Genomic DNA, 14,508 nt, shown 5'->3' on the forward strand with positions numbered 1-14,508 from the left:
AGCCCTGTTAAGACCGTGAACTTTGTTGGCTGCTTTGTATGTACTTTTGGGGTTTCCCCTGCAGCGGTGAACTTGGAGGAGAGCTCAGGACTGGGCTAGCCCATCTATGGAAGATGTCTGTTTGTGGTGGCCCAGAGTCGGGAAGGTCAGTTTAGTTCGTTTAGTTCGTAGTTAGTTTAACCTCGTACACCTGCATCCATTCATGAGTATCATAGCCTACATGTTCCAACTGCCATGTTGTGCATACGTTTAGTGTTAGGGATGTTAGTGTGGGATCTAGCATTTTATCTAACAGTAAAGAATTGTTTTATTAGAAGCAAAAAGTCTCTCTATGCACAACAATAAGAAGGCTACATAATTTCTGTGCAACTATTAGTCAGCATAGTTATCAAAACAAAAACCTCTCTCCTCTGCCTCCACCACCATGCACTCTACACATTCCTGCTCTTCAACTGAAACATGGTGTCAGCTCAAATCTTTTTATTGAAAAATAGTGATTTATTGAAAATATAAACACAAATATGAACTTTGTTTCAAAGAAAAGCATTTAATTTTATTGGCAATGTTGTGGTAATCCTAAAACTGTACACATGTATTTTACATTTGAAAAGTACATTATTTGCATGTTTAAGTAGATAAATATATATTTTAAGACATTAATGTGTATAAATAATATATACATACAAGCTTGGCCACTAAAAACAAGGTAATTTAAGTTATTTGTCTAAAGCAGAAACAATGTCTCAGATACAGTACAACCTAAATGGTAGAAAACCCACTGAAAAAAAAATTGATGGATACTGATGGGAAAATATTTTGCATATAACCTTTGAGATTGTGCTCAATTATTTTCTGTGAATGTAATGCACAATAGATTTACACACATACTGTGATGACACTCAGCACCCTGTCAACTCCCAAATGACCCGAAAATAATTGGCTTGTGTAAAAACCTTCAAGTTATTTAATGTTTAAGAGGATGGTGACCTTAGGTCACTCAGCAACCCATGAACATCCAAATGACTCAAATATGGTTGGAATCATTTGTGTTCTTTTTTTACACATTTGTGCAGGCAAAAGTAGTATCTGTGTACAAACCATGTTCATGTTTTTTGGGGTTTTTTTTTACACAGCACCCAGTCAAAAATGGCTGGAATCGTTTCTGCTTAGTTTAAACATTTATTCACAAACGATCTGTGCACAAATATTTTCAAAATGTCTCTACCAAGACGTTGAAGGATAATTTCAACATACAGTTCTAATGCTCACACTACCATGGACTTGTCAGTACCTGAGGTTTTTTCTTCAAACCTCTCGGAAAACCTTTTCCGAGATCCTGGTCATTGTAATGGAGCAGGAGTTTGTTTACATTAGAAAAAAAAAAAAACATCCAAAAGGTTATGCAACATATGCAACATCAGCAGACAACTAGCAAACAGTGATACCTTTTGGGAAAATATTTGGAGTAGGCCTATGTTAAGAAAGTTTTTAATGTAAACAAAATCTGCCCCCATTAGAAAAGCTCAGATCTCGGAAACGGCTGAGCTGAAAAATGCAGCATCACCGGGTACTGACAAGTGAAGGGTAGCGTGAGCAATACAACAGCATTTTGAAATTGACAGGAGTGCTCCTTTAACCACAATCAGCTCCCTATGCTATCCAAACTGTGCAGATTAATTACATTTTACAAGAGAGATCACATGTACTGTGTGTGTCAGTAGCTATAATTATGTGTCATTATGTCTTGTCTGTCTTCACCACATTGTGCAAATTGTGCTGATTAACATGTTACATAAGAGACCATATAGCTGACTATATGTGTGAGTGTCTACTATGTCTTGTCTGTCTTCTGCACTGTGGCGTAGAGGGCGTTGGGGTCAGCTGGTCTTGTGCTGTACCTTTGGTCACCAGCAGGGGGCATCCCTGTGTTGTAGGTCACGTTGGTATCACTCTGCCTCTGCACAATCACAAGTTCAATAGTCAGATATAACATTAGACAGACAGACAGACAGATGGACAGCGAGAGACACACACACACAGAGAGGGAGACAGACAGACAGACAGATGGATAGGAAAACAGAAATAACAAATTACTTACATCAGAGATCCTTGTCTTTGGTTCTCTTTGATGGTCAATGGATGCATAATGCAATTCCCCTTCATCCTGTATAATAATAATAACAATGATAATGATAACAATAACAATAATAACAACAATAATAACAATAACGTATTTTATTTGGAGCGCGTTTCAAGATACCGAAGGACACTTTACACACATAATGTTAAAGGTCGGACCACCTCAGCCAATTTCAATATGCTGTTGTATTGCTCACGCTACCCTTGACCTGTCAGTACCCGGTGATGCTGCATTTTTTGGCTCAGCCCTTTCTGAGATCTTAGCTATTCTAATGGGGGCAGCTTTTGTTTACGTTTTAAAAAATCTTAACATAGGCCTACTCCAAATATTTTCCCAAAAGGTATCGCTGTTTGCTAGTTGTCTGCTGATGTTGCATAAACTTTTGGATGTTTTTGGGAATCAATCTAGATGTTTTTTTTTTTTAAATGTACACAAACACCTGCCCCCATTACAATGAGGAGCAGGATCTCAGAAAAGTCTGAAGTAAAAAAAAAAAAACAAATGCTCAGGTACTGACAAGTCCAGGGTAGTGTGAGTATTAAAACTGCATTTTGAAATTGGCTGAAGTTATCCTTTAAGATAGTAAGAAGAAAACTAAAGACAAATCAAAACCTGTTAAAAAGTACAGCTGCATGATCCAGAGAATCAGCAACAAAGCAAGACAAAAAAGACAGGACACAAATGACATAACAATAATGCATGAAATGAAATAATGAACTTGACAATGAAATAATAATGAAAACAACCACAACAGCATCGTTATGGTGATAAAATTGATGCTAGCCTACTGTATCTTTCTTACGTTCAGTGTTTCCTGCAGGACATTTGTCAGCGAAGGGGGTAGGGGGCTAACAGGTATAACACGTGACTATTGGCCCCGATGTATAGTACAACCAAAGAGGGTACAGGTCTTTTCGTCGAATGCATTCTTCCGAGGGGACCATTCGTATGAAACGTGGGATCATTCGTATAAGCCATGGGATGTTTCGTCGAGGACGTTCCGTCTACCGCAAAGACCTACGAAACGTCCTTAAATTTGAACTAAACATCCTTAGATTGCGTTAAGAATGCGTTAGACGAATCGTCTCGCAACCTCCAAAGATTGTTGATGAGAACAATCTGTTGTCTTTTAAACCGTACCTGTGCCTATAGGCTGGCGTTCTGACCAATCAGCGGCATCTTTCTCGTTGATGTGTTTTCCCAACGTTGCGAGCTTCGTCGTCACTCCCTCACAACCCTGCCCGCTTTGATTCGAAACAAATCTCTGCATTGTGATTGTTTTGCCAGATTCTTGACAAGCCTGGCAGACCACTCCAACGATGCGAGGCTAGACCACTCGCAGCCAAAAAATGTTGTCGTCCAGCAGGTGGCGCTGGTTTACTAGGCTATCAAGTTAATGCATTATGTGCTGTGTACTTTTATAACTTACATTAGCTGGAGATTCCTGTGACGGGCTGGCTGTGCATGCCATCCCAATGTGATCCTGGCAGAGGAGGACAGAACATTTGACCAAAAAAACAACTGCATGTGTCAAAAATATGACTGCATATTATTCAAAATGCTGAAATAACTATGGCTCAACAATACTCACATAGATGTTCTGTGCTTTCTGTTCGGAATCTGAAAGATATCCACCAACATTGCATGATTACTCTATTGTGAATTATAGGTTTACAATAAATTATCAATAGCATAACATATTGATCACAATATGATCAATATACCATACTATATGATATCTTTTATTATACAATACAATATAATACAATACAAGACAAGACAATGTGATGTATTATTAACTATCCAATGCATTGTACGTAGTGTTACTGGTTGACTCACTTATTCTTCTTGTTCTTCTTCTGCAGATGACCACGATCACTACTGTAGCCAACAGGCAGCAGCCAATAAGTGCAGCAACTATCACAGGGACTGCAGAAGAAATAAATAATAACATTTTCATAAACATACTGTTGACATATTCATATGCAGTGTGTAGTGAAGGGGAGTAGAGTTGTCCAGCTGGGACTCAAACCCAGACTTTCTGGAGTAGTAAACTGGGGCTCTGACAGCTACACCAAAGAGCCAGGCTCGTTGGCGTGACAGTCAGAACACACCCACAACTCTAGTGATGGTCACTCCATCACACAGTGTACAAGGGAAACTATATTGAGAGATATGGCCAAAATGTCAATCCACATTGTTTCTGATGTGTTCATGGTGGATACATTGTGCATGGGGTGATACAGAAGACATTATTTAATAACTGATTTTGTTTCTTTCTGAATTCAGAAAGATTCTGAAGAAAAAATATAATATAAAATAATCACCACACATGAATCAGACTTTGGTTAACTTCGGAATCAATAAAGGAACACTACTCTACTACTTGTGCTTTCCGGTGTTGAGATTGGGACAAGGCTTACCCATGTAGTTTGATGGTCCTGATGATGAGGTCTCTGTTGGACAGTGAGTAGGTTATAAAGGACACACAAACCCTGCCTTTTTATTTGAACTTATAGACCTTTAGTTAGTTAAATTCTGTTTACAAGCATTGACAAAATACTGTAATATGAGGTACCATTTTCAAAAGCCCTCCTATATTACATCTTTAACTCAACAGAGATGCTGCCAAACAGATTAGTTGTCCCTTCAAATGTTTGCAGTTTTGTCATAAGATATTTCATATGTGGTAATGAGAACACATGTCTGGTGTGGTCTGAGGGTGATTGTGGAGAGGCGATGCAAATCAATTTTGATCCTGCAAGGAGGATGGTGAGGTTGCATAAGGCAAACAACCCCTGACCCCATCCCTGACTGCTTATTTCTTGTTTAATCCCTTTGCACAGAGCAGTAATGGCAGTCATGGGTAAGCGGTTAGGGCGTCGGACTTGTATCACAATGGTTGCCGGTTCCCGACCCGCCAGGTTGATGGGAGGAGTAATTAACCAGTGCTCTCCCCCATCCTCCTCCATGACTAAGGAACTCTGAGCATGGTACCGTCCTGCTGCACTGCCCCCTTGCACGGGTGAGGTATAAATGCAATTTTGTGGTGTGCAGTGTGCAGTGAACACTTGTGTGCTGTGTCACAATGACAATGGGAGTAGGAGTTTCCCAGGCTTTCACTTTCACTTCAATGTTTTAACCTACAGTGTAACCGTCACATATTTGTAATGACCAAGTCTGTTACTTAAGGCTGCCTGAAATCTCATGGCAATGTTGTTCTGATGTAGTTGAGTCTTTTAAGCAATGAGTGATCAGGCCCACTCGCGGGCCCATCTGCGTAAAGAGGCTATCTAATGTACAAATGCAGTTATGCTTGAAGTTGTGCTATATACCTTACAGTGAAGACTCATGTCTTCTGAGAGAGCTTCCCTGCATAACATAACTCTACTCACCTCTAATCATGGGTACTAACCTGCACTACATTTCACAGGTCCTCCACTTTTTTCTACTCTCTATCTGTTCTACATTACGTGTATACTGCTGTACTGACCCCTCACTCTGTAACTTGCTTGAATGTCCTCCTTGTAAGTCGCTTTGGTCAAAAGCGTCTTTTAAATGAAATGTAATGTAATGTAATATATAAACATCAGTTGCAGTGGCCAAAGTAAAATGCAAACGTTTACAAGATATTATTAGAATGCACATCTTGTAGCCTATTACTATAGCCTAGGCCAGCACACCCCATAAGCAATTGTTGCACAGCCGCACATTATGCAGTCATTTTGGGGAATCCTCATTTCCAATAGACCCGACTCTACCGTCATTAAAATGGAACTTGTTGCATGACAACAGCTCTGTTTAGCATTAGGTATTTTGTGGTGAAAAAATCACAAAACTTGCCTGTATGGTCAGGAGGTGCAGAGGTGGAAATCAACTCTGATCCTGCAGAGGGGAGGGTGAAGAAGGCATTAGGAGTATTCATGCTGTAAACATAACTTACTAGTCAGATCAGTCCGTTTTTTCTCTAGACAGAACAGAAAGCCATGGCTTGCCTGTATGATCTGGCGGTGCTGTCGGTACATGATTGGGGATCAACTCTGATTCTGCATAGGAGTGAATGGATGCATTATATTAGGTGCTTCTATATGCTCATAACAGTCAATTTTATAGTTAGCGAGGATGTGATAGTATGTTCTACACAGTACCTTTGACTGGAATCGTGATGCTGCTAGAGATCTGAACTCCTCCATCTGCAGTCACTCGGCACGTCCATCTCCTCTCTTTCTCAGAGTAAAGTAAATCTGTGACTTTCACAGTTTTGCTGATGAGACAGTTAGGTGTGCTTTCGCTGTTATGGTTCATGTGCAGAGGCTCTTCTCCTGTGCTGTTCACCCAGCTGAGTTGGATGTGTTTGCCCTCCACAGTTCTTCCACAGTCATCATGAGTGTGGAGGCGGCACTGGAGAGTGACTTCAGCACCAGCCTCAATAGGACTCACACTTGGGGATGCAGAGACTGGAAGACAAATAGCCTACATCAACTACAAATTCAGGATAAAATGTGAATATAGGCCTACTACAAAGCATTTTATTACAACGTATATAGGATATACTTTTTGCATTACAATCCCAAAATTGTATTGTTAAGTTTTGGTTAATCTAAATTCCATAGTTAATTTAGCGTGGCAATACAGAGTTCTAAATACATACGTTGAAGAACAACCAAATCAACAGGAGCATCTTCTTCTATTGTAGATCCCCCGTCTGGAGGATACTGCTGGCATGTGTACAGTCCAGCATCCTCAGCAGTGACGTCATTGATGACCAGGCCACATGACCCAGCCTCCACCTCAAGTCTCTCAGCTCTGTTTGATTGTCTGTTCTTTTTTACTTTTCCATGGGCAACTTCTTCAATAGTTCCATGTGTCGCATGACTGTAGAGCCATGTAGTAGAAGAGCAGTTTTTGTGCACCTTAATCACATTGCTACAGTTCAGGATTGCTCGGCCTCCAGTACTGGTGAACAGGGTGGGGGTGGAATCTGCTCCATTCACACCTGCACACAAAAAAGCTGTATGTTACATTGAGGTGACAATGTAAAGAGGAACGCTCATATAAAGACCAATAATATGTTACGTTCATAAACACTGCACACTGGATACTGTTCTTTTTTTCTTTATGTTGTTTGCTACAAAAAAAAGAACAGTATCCAGTGTGCAGTGTTTATGAACTTTTCATATTGATCACCTTTTCCTGCTCCACACCTGCACCTGGACAGCTGAAGTGTTGTGCACAAGGACTTTATGCACTTTGACCAATAATATGTTCTTCATAAAGCATGATGAACTGGCGGATATTTTTTCATCTAAGATAAATGAATGAACTTCTGGCACACATGGACTCGGATAGGAATCCTGTCTGACCTTTTGACTGAAGAAATTCCTTCAGCTTTGCACTTACACTGACAAATACAAAAACTCTTTCTGAGACTGCATGCTGCAACTGAAAAAGGGAAGCAAATGAGATGAGTCAGGCTTAATAGTGAGCACAGGGTCAGTTTCATATGAAGCACTGTGCTTTGTATGCACATTGACCTATACCTGTATGCATGCAGCTCACTGAATGACTGCAATGCTTCTCAGAAAAAGGAAGTAGACTACCCGTCATCTACTATTTCAAGCCTGCCAGGCAAGAACCACATGCCCTCAGGTTTGTGGACTACTGTGATTTAAAAAAATCTGTTTCAATGGGAATCTATTTTTTATTACTGATTTAACTCCATGTAATATGACTGTGCACACCACTTTTCAGCATATACTGTATACGGTAGGCTACATATATTCTACACCTATTCCTTTTATATCCATTGCCAGATAGTGGACAATGTACTGGATTTTTTTAAATAAATATTGCTCAGCACCCAAAACCTATATATACATTTTACCTAACTTTCTTCATCGGTTTATATGCAGACATCTTTGAATCTTAATTTACTTCAAGTGGTTATAAATGTGTCTGCTACACCTTCTTCAAATGCCCTTTAATGTTCACACAAGTCCCACCAGCAGGCCACGTCAAACCAAGCCAAGACCTATATTTCAGACCCTTAACCCCTCTTTTCCACTGCCGGTTCTCTGGTAGACCTACAGCTCGACAAAGCGTGACTTGGTCGCCACTTTTTGCTTTTCAAATAGGCACGACACACAGCTCAATCGTAAAGCAAAAAGTGGTAGCCGAGTCGCACTGTGTCGAGCTGTAGGCCTACCAGAAAAACGGCAGTGGAAAACAGGCATAAGAATACTATTTCACATAATGTACTGTGTGTAACATGAAATTATATTATTAAGCAAGTTCCAAATGGATGTGGAACTCTTGTAAGACATTAATTCTATTCCCTAAAGTACTCCACTTGTTTTATGTATTTTTTTAAATAGTCTATGAAACTCCAGAGGAGTACAAGTACTATTGTGCACCTCCTGCCTCCACTACCTGCAATGCCTTTAAGGTACAAATGAAAAGGAACAGCCATGTAATCAGGACTATCCTAAACATACTCTAAACATTTAGGAACCAAGTACTGTGCTATCTTTAGGTCTCCCCAAATAAAAAGCATGCAATCAGACGCAGGTGATGCTAATGCTCCTAATGTATGTGTATTATATGTATGCTGAAGTCTTTACTCAACATGTCAAACAAAACTGTTACTCTATCTATTCCAGTGGTGTAGTCTACTTTTTTATGGTGGGTATACTGTATATTTGAGCATTTTTGGAAGTGGGTATACTGTATATATTTGTGCTATTCTACATAATGGATCAATCAATTTTAATTGGGTATACTGAAATCCCTGAAATTTAGAAGTGGGTATACTCCGTATACCTGCGATCTACGTAGACTACACCACTGATCTATTCAGACCAGTGTCATCTGACTGCATTGCCGATTGTCACAACTCTCTGCGGGAGGATGCAGTAAAACAAAAAAAGCTCATATCTCCTCAAATCAACAACACACTGTCACAAATGCGACGGTATCAAACACTTCTGCCTTTAAAGAACTTATTATCACAAAATCAAAACTGATAGCACAGCCTGTACAGACAGGCTTGACTGACAGCTTAAATGCATTTGTATAACTGAATATAAAACTGAACTAAAATGTAGGCTAAGTGTATTGTGTTCATAGCATATGCCTGGTTTGAAAAGCAGTGACAAAGATTTACAATGTTTACCTTTGCTGTTTAAGTAGATGAATGACACAAGGAGAGAGACGCAGATGCTGACTGCCATCTTCATCACGTTTTCTTTTCTGTCGCAATGTGTCTAGTATGCTCGTTTAGACAGTTGCTAAAGTGTCAGCATGGGTTTCACTTCTGCACTTCTACATCAACACCCCATCCCAACAACTGTCAGATCCCTCCCATGTTCATGTGGTTTATGTGCGGCCTAAACACCCTGTCACCACTGTAGTGCAAAAAAGCCTAAACAAACAAGCAAGTAAACAAACATTTACATCAACAGCAGTGTTTCTCAAACTTTTTCAGACCGAGGGCTATTTTTCCCCAAAAAATGTTCAGGGACCACCTGTCAACTGAATTGACAGTTGACAGGTGCTAATTTGACACAGCTATGGTACAGCAATGCAGATCACTTACTTTTTATTCACATTGCAAGCCTGTCTTATTGTTGTGAATATGTGGCTTCAGTGGTAATGATGTTACAAATATAGCCTACTGCTAGCTTGTCTCGGAACAGTAGAAATCCCCTCATGGCCCACCTGAGCTTTGTCTTGGAACACCATGGCTCACAACAGTGACTTGCCACATACACATTTTTCCACTCACCCTCTATGAAGCAGTGGAATGACACAACATATTGGCCTAGTAAGCCAGGTTCGAACAGGGAAGTCAACATCTGTAGCAATGACATAGGCCTATCTATTGAACAAGTGAGGGGCCAAGCTAAAACAAACCTCTTCCAATCCCAACAGACCTGTTTATACACTATTGTAATAGACAGGATACACAGGAGTCACATTGCCCGTCTTTTTCAGAAAATTAAATTGAAAGCCCATTGGGAAACTCCAACTCCCACTGTCATTGTGACACAGCACTCCACAGCACACAAGTGAACACTGCACACTGCACACAACAAAATTGAATTTATGCCTCACCCGTGCAAGGGGGCAGCCTTCAATTGTGCCCCTTAGGGAGCAGTGTGGTGGGACAGTACCATGCTCAGGGTACCTCAGTCATGGAGGAGGATGGGCGAGAGCACTGGTTGATTACTCCCCCCACCAACCTGGCAGGTCGGGAGTCTAACCGGCAACCTTTGGGCTACAAGTCTGACGCCCTAACCGCTTACCATGAAATTAAATTGAATACTAAATAAGAATCTGTCATTAGTTTTTTTGTCTAAATCTAATTAACTATTAGTCTTGGTTCTGCCCATTTGCTCATTGATATTTACACATATTTTTTTAAAGTCTGTAATACGAAATGCCAGGAACTACAACAAGACAAGTGTACTACTGTGCGTTGGTTGCCCCTGACCTTTGCGATGCACCTTTGACGAGCATAACAGGCAGTGATATTTATCTGATCTGAATGAGTTACTTCCTTCCTGACTTCTCTCAGCCCCATACAGTAAATGACCAGAGGTGTCAAAAGTAAAAGTAAGAGTTAGAAAATAACACAGAAAAAAGAAACACAGTTTCCTTCCAACACAAGTTATCGTATAAGTTAACTTACAAGTAGATAAGTTAACTTATCTGAGTACAGTAGACCCATGTACTTGTCGATCAGCTAACTCTGCACTGGTTGGATGTTTGTGGTGAGTCCTTGTTAGGTTTTCAGTGTATTTCAGTAACAACACAGTCTATCTATCTCATTACACAGTAAACAGTGCCATGTTATTCCATCACTTAGAGAGTCGATTTAACTTCTTCTAGAGTGTATTTGGTCCCAGAATACTCTCTAAGTGTTGAAATATCACTGCATTTTTTATTGTGTATAGGGACAATGGAGTAAATGGTAGTAATGCCATTTGTCAGTGTTGTAATTACACCACAAAAACACTTTTACTTTTACTTTTGGCACCACAGTATGACAAGGCAAAAGGAGAAACTCTATGTCACATGTCAAGCTTTTGCTATGGCATGCGACCACTTGTTCGATAGTTTGTTTGATAGTTTTAGCAGACTGTTGCTAACAAGCTGACCGATAGGCAGGCAGACAAGAGAGTAGAGAGTGTAAAAACAATACCCCATTCCCTCTCTAAGGGAAAAATTAAAGATCCAAGTAAAGTAATTCCTGTCCGTCTGTATGAGGGGTTTCATTCTTCCAATCAGCACAGTACCTCCGAGCTATTTTTGCATTGTAGTTTAACACCACCAGAGGCCTCTGGGCTAGACTTTTTGGGGGGTTTTGTCTGTAGGCCTAATGTAGTGTATGGTTCTAACAGTCAATTAGTTTATAATAAATCGTTAAAATAGTATTATGAGGCCCCTTGATTGGCTGTGCCCAGGGCTCAACCTTCCCTAAACGACCTCACACCCTCCCCCCACCCAACATCTTTATTTTAAATGATCGCTTTTTTAGCTCAAGCAGTATTTGTATTACCTCGGCCATGTTTTGTTGTTTTGTTTTCAGCACTTCTGGTGTTCTTTTGTGTGATGAGGGGAAAAAAACATATCTGTCTCTTCTGTGGAATACATTATTTTGTGGAATGGGTTAGTCCTATTCTAATGACGGAATATGACCGCTTACTTAGAAATGTGTCAGCATCTTATTTTACTCACCAAAAGGAGAAGTAAAGAACTGTGCTAGAGAGGCTGAAGTCTCTCCTCATCATAAAAGAACATTTGTGTGCATGTAGGCCAGTGGATCTTAACCTGGGGTGCGCCAGAGATTTCAGGGGGTGCGCGGGATTTTGCTTGTGCGGAGGTTGTGACCAAAATTCTGCTAGCGAACATTATAATTAGGCCGAATCAAAACCAAACTAAAACATGTCTTGGTCCCCATGTAAAGGCATAATATATTGATTAATGTCTCAAGCAAGAATCATTGTAATGAATCACTAAAATCATTTTTTTGTGTGTGTATACACGTGTAGACGCTTGAGTTGGGGGTGCGCGACTTGTCTTGGGCACAGGTAAGGAAGAAAAGGTTGAGAACCACTGATGTAGGCTACTGCAGCTGTGCATCTCTCTGCTCTCCAAAACCACTGCTAAAGCCACGTGTCAAACGTCAGCATTGTGTTGGGGTGGCAACCAAGCCTGTTCTAACTAACTCAACCACTTCCTCTTCAAAATACAGCTACGCAGTACAAAAATGAAATGCAGTGTTAATTCAACATGTGCACAGTGGATTTAACATTTGTAAGTGTTGAATTGTCACTGCGTCTTTTACAGTGTAACAGGCAAAAGGCCTTTATTGAAAATTAAAAAATATATATATTAAAGTGTCTAGCTCATGACATGTTACTGAATGTAAATAAATGATAAAAAGTCCAAAGACAGACATGCACAAGAAGTTTAATCACTGAAGTAAACCCCTGGGACCGACTCTTATAACGTAGGCCTAGTGTACTTCTACAGCCATTTAATCGTATTAATGCCTGGTTCTATAAAGTCAAAGGATGAAACTGATGGGCATACTGTATGGCCGCCTTTCAAATAGGGAGTTCCTCCCCATTGCTGTTGCATGTAAAACTATCTCTCATGCTAACCTTACCGAAAGCCTTTATGTTTATGTAAGTATATACAGTGTGTGTGTGTGTGTGTGTGTGTGTGTGTGTGTGTGTGTGTGTGTGTGTGTGTGTGTGTGTGTGTGTGTGTGTGTGTGTGTGTGTGTGTGTGTGCGTGCGTGCGTGCGTGTGTGTGTGTGCGTGCGTGCGTTTGTGTATTGGGATTTGTCCAGTCCTGCTTTAAGGCAATTTGAGTTTGATTGTGGCAGTCAGATATTATCATCCACCTACCAACCCAGGGTTTTGGACTGCCATCTATCTCTCCTTTCCTCTTAGTGTTTTGCTTAACACATACACAACCATCAGCAAAGTTCAACCCAATTATCAGTCTTGGTTTGATAGTTGACACATTTACGTTTACTCATTTAAATTTACATTTTAAGTTTGAAAAATGTGAAGTGCAGGCACTTGCGAGACACATTTACTTCTAGATGAGGGATCCATTTAACAAGGAGAACGGTCAGTGTTATTTGGGCTCATCACTAGTTCCTTCCTTCCTGACTTCTTTTAACCCAAAGTGCACTGCACTACATGACATGACAAAGACAGAAACTAAGTCACGTGTCTGGCCTTAATATGACCTCTTCTCCATTTCTACAACAAAGTCACTGCATCACACAGTGTGTAGCCTTACATGATCAAACATATACACTTGAACAAGTGACACTGTTGTAATGTTGATTTATTATTGGGGTCTAACACCTGATAAGGACCCTATCTCCAAACCTTTCCTCTTGCTATTCCTTTTGCTTTCCTTCTCCTATTATGCTACATGATTACCATATTAGTCTCCATGTACATACTAATTGATAACCAGACAGGGACACAGTGGTATATAATATGGGCCATAACTGCCAGCAGGTGTGGCTAGTAGATTACCTTACTAGACAATCAGCAAATCAACAAGCCATTTTTTCCTTAAAATTTTTAAAAAAAACACAGCTGTCCAAATCATTAAATGTGCACCTCAGCTCTCCTATTTCCACCAGAACTGTCCATCAGGAGCTGTCAATATACAGTACACGGCCAGTCACCAGCTAGGCAAGGTTTCACAAAGCAAAAACCGTAATTTCTTCATATTAGTACAAATATCTTTTTTTGTATTGTGGTATATAACCTTGTACAGTTAACAGTACAGTTTACCAGCCTTATGGATTAGGATGTTGTACAAGAAAAGTGATCTGATGGAACCCATTCTTCCCTTGTCCCAAATGGTCCTCACATGGTTATAGACTGAATGATGAAGATTGTATTGTGATACAAATATTGTGCACATTTATTTAAGAAACAATGCCAGACATGCATAACTAAAGACGGTTCAAGCAGTAGGCTATACAGCACATGCAGACAGTAAACTGGTATTCTGAGCTGATGAGATGATCTGACCTGCTTTGTCAAGATGACCTGTGCCTTTGAAGGTAACAGTCATCTTTTAAGCTTAACTCTGTAACTTTGCCCAACTGCAATTGAACAAGTCCGACAGGCGGACAAAGATGCAGATGCAGAAGGGCTTTGGGAGTGCCAGTCCAAAAACTGTGCAGCGCTGCCTTGTGGACACAAGAGAGAATTACAATTTAAAGAATGCGTTTCAGAAGGACAGACAGACCAAAGGATGGACATACCCTCTTATAGAGATGCTAGGACGCATCTAAAAATAATAGCCTAGGTTGAGAGAACACCTGG

General features: G+C 40.2%; 1 long non-coding RNA gene across 1 annotated transcript; it reads right to left on the reverse strand.

Annotated features, from left to right (window-relative positions):
* Window positions 1-3,523: 3,523 nt before the first annotated feature.
* LOC134468639 (uncharacterized) lies at window positions 3,524-4,070 on the reverse strand. The gene is made up of 3 exons (XR_010038869.1): window positions 3,980-4,070; window positions 3,732-3,760; window positions 3,524-3,623 (listed from the first exon to the last, which is right to left on the reverse strand). It is a non-coding gene; the product is annotated as an uncharacterized LOC134468639 (long non-coding RNA).
* Between the last annotated feature and the right edge of the window lie 10,438 nt (window positions 4,071-14,508).

Source organism: Engraulis encrasicolus, chromosome 18 (assembly GCF_034702125.1).
Source record: "Engraulis encrasicolus isolate BLACKSEA-1 chromosome 18, IST_EnEncr_1.0, whole genome shotgun sequence".
NCBI classification, from domain to species: domain Eukaryota; kingdom Metazoa; phylum Chordata; class Actinopteri; order Clupeiformes; family Engraulidae; genus Engraulis; species Engraulis encrasicolus.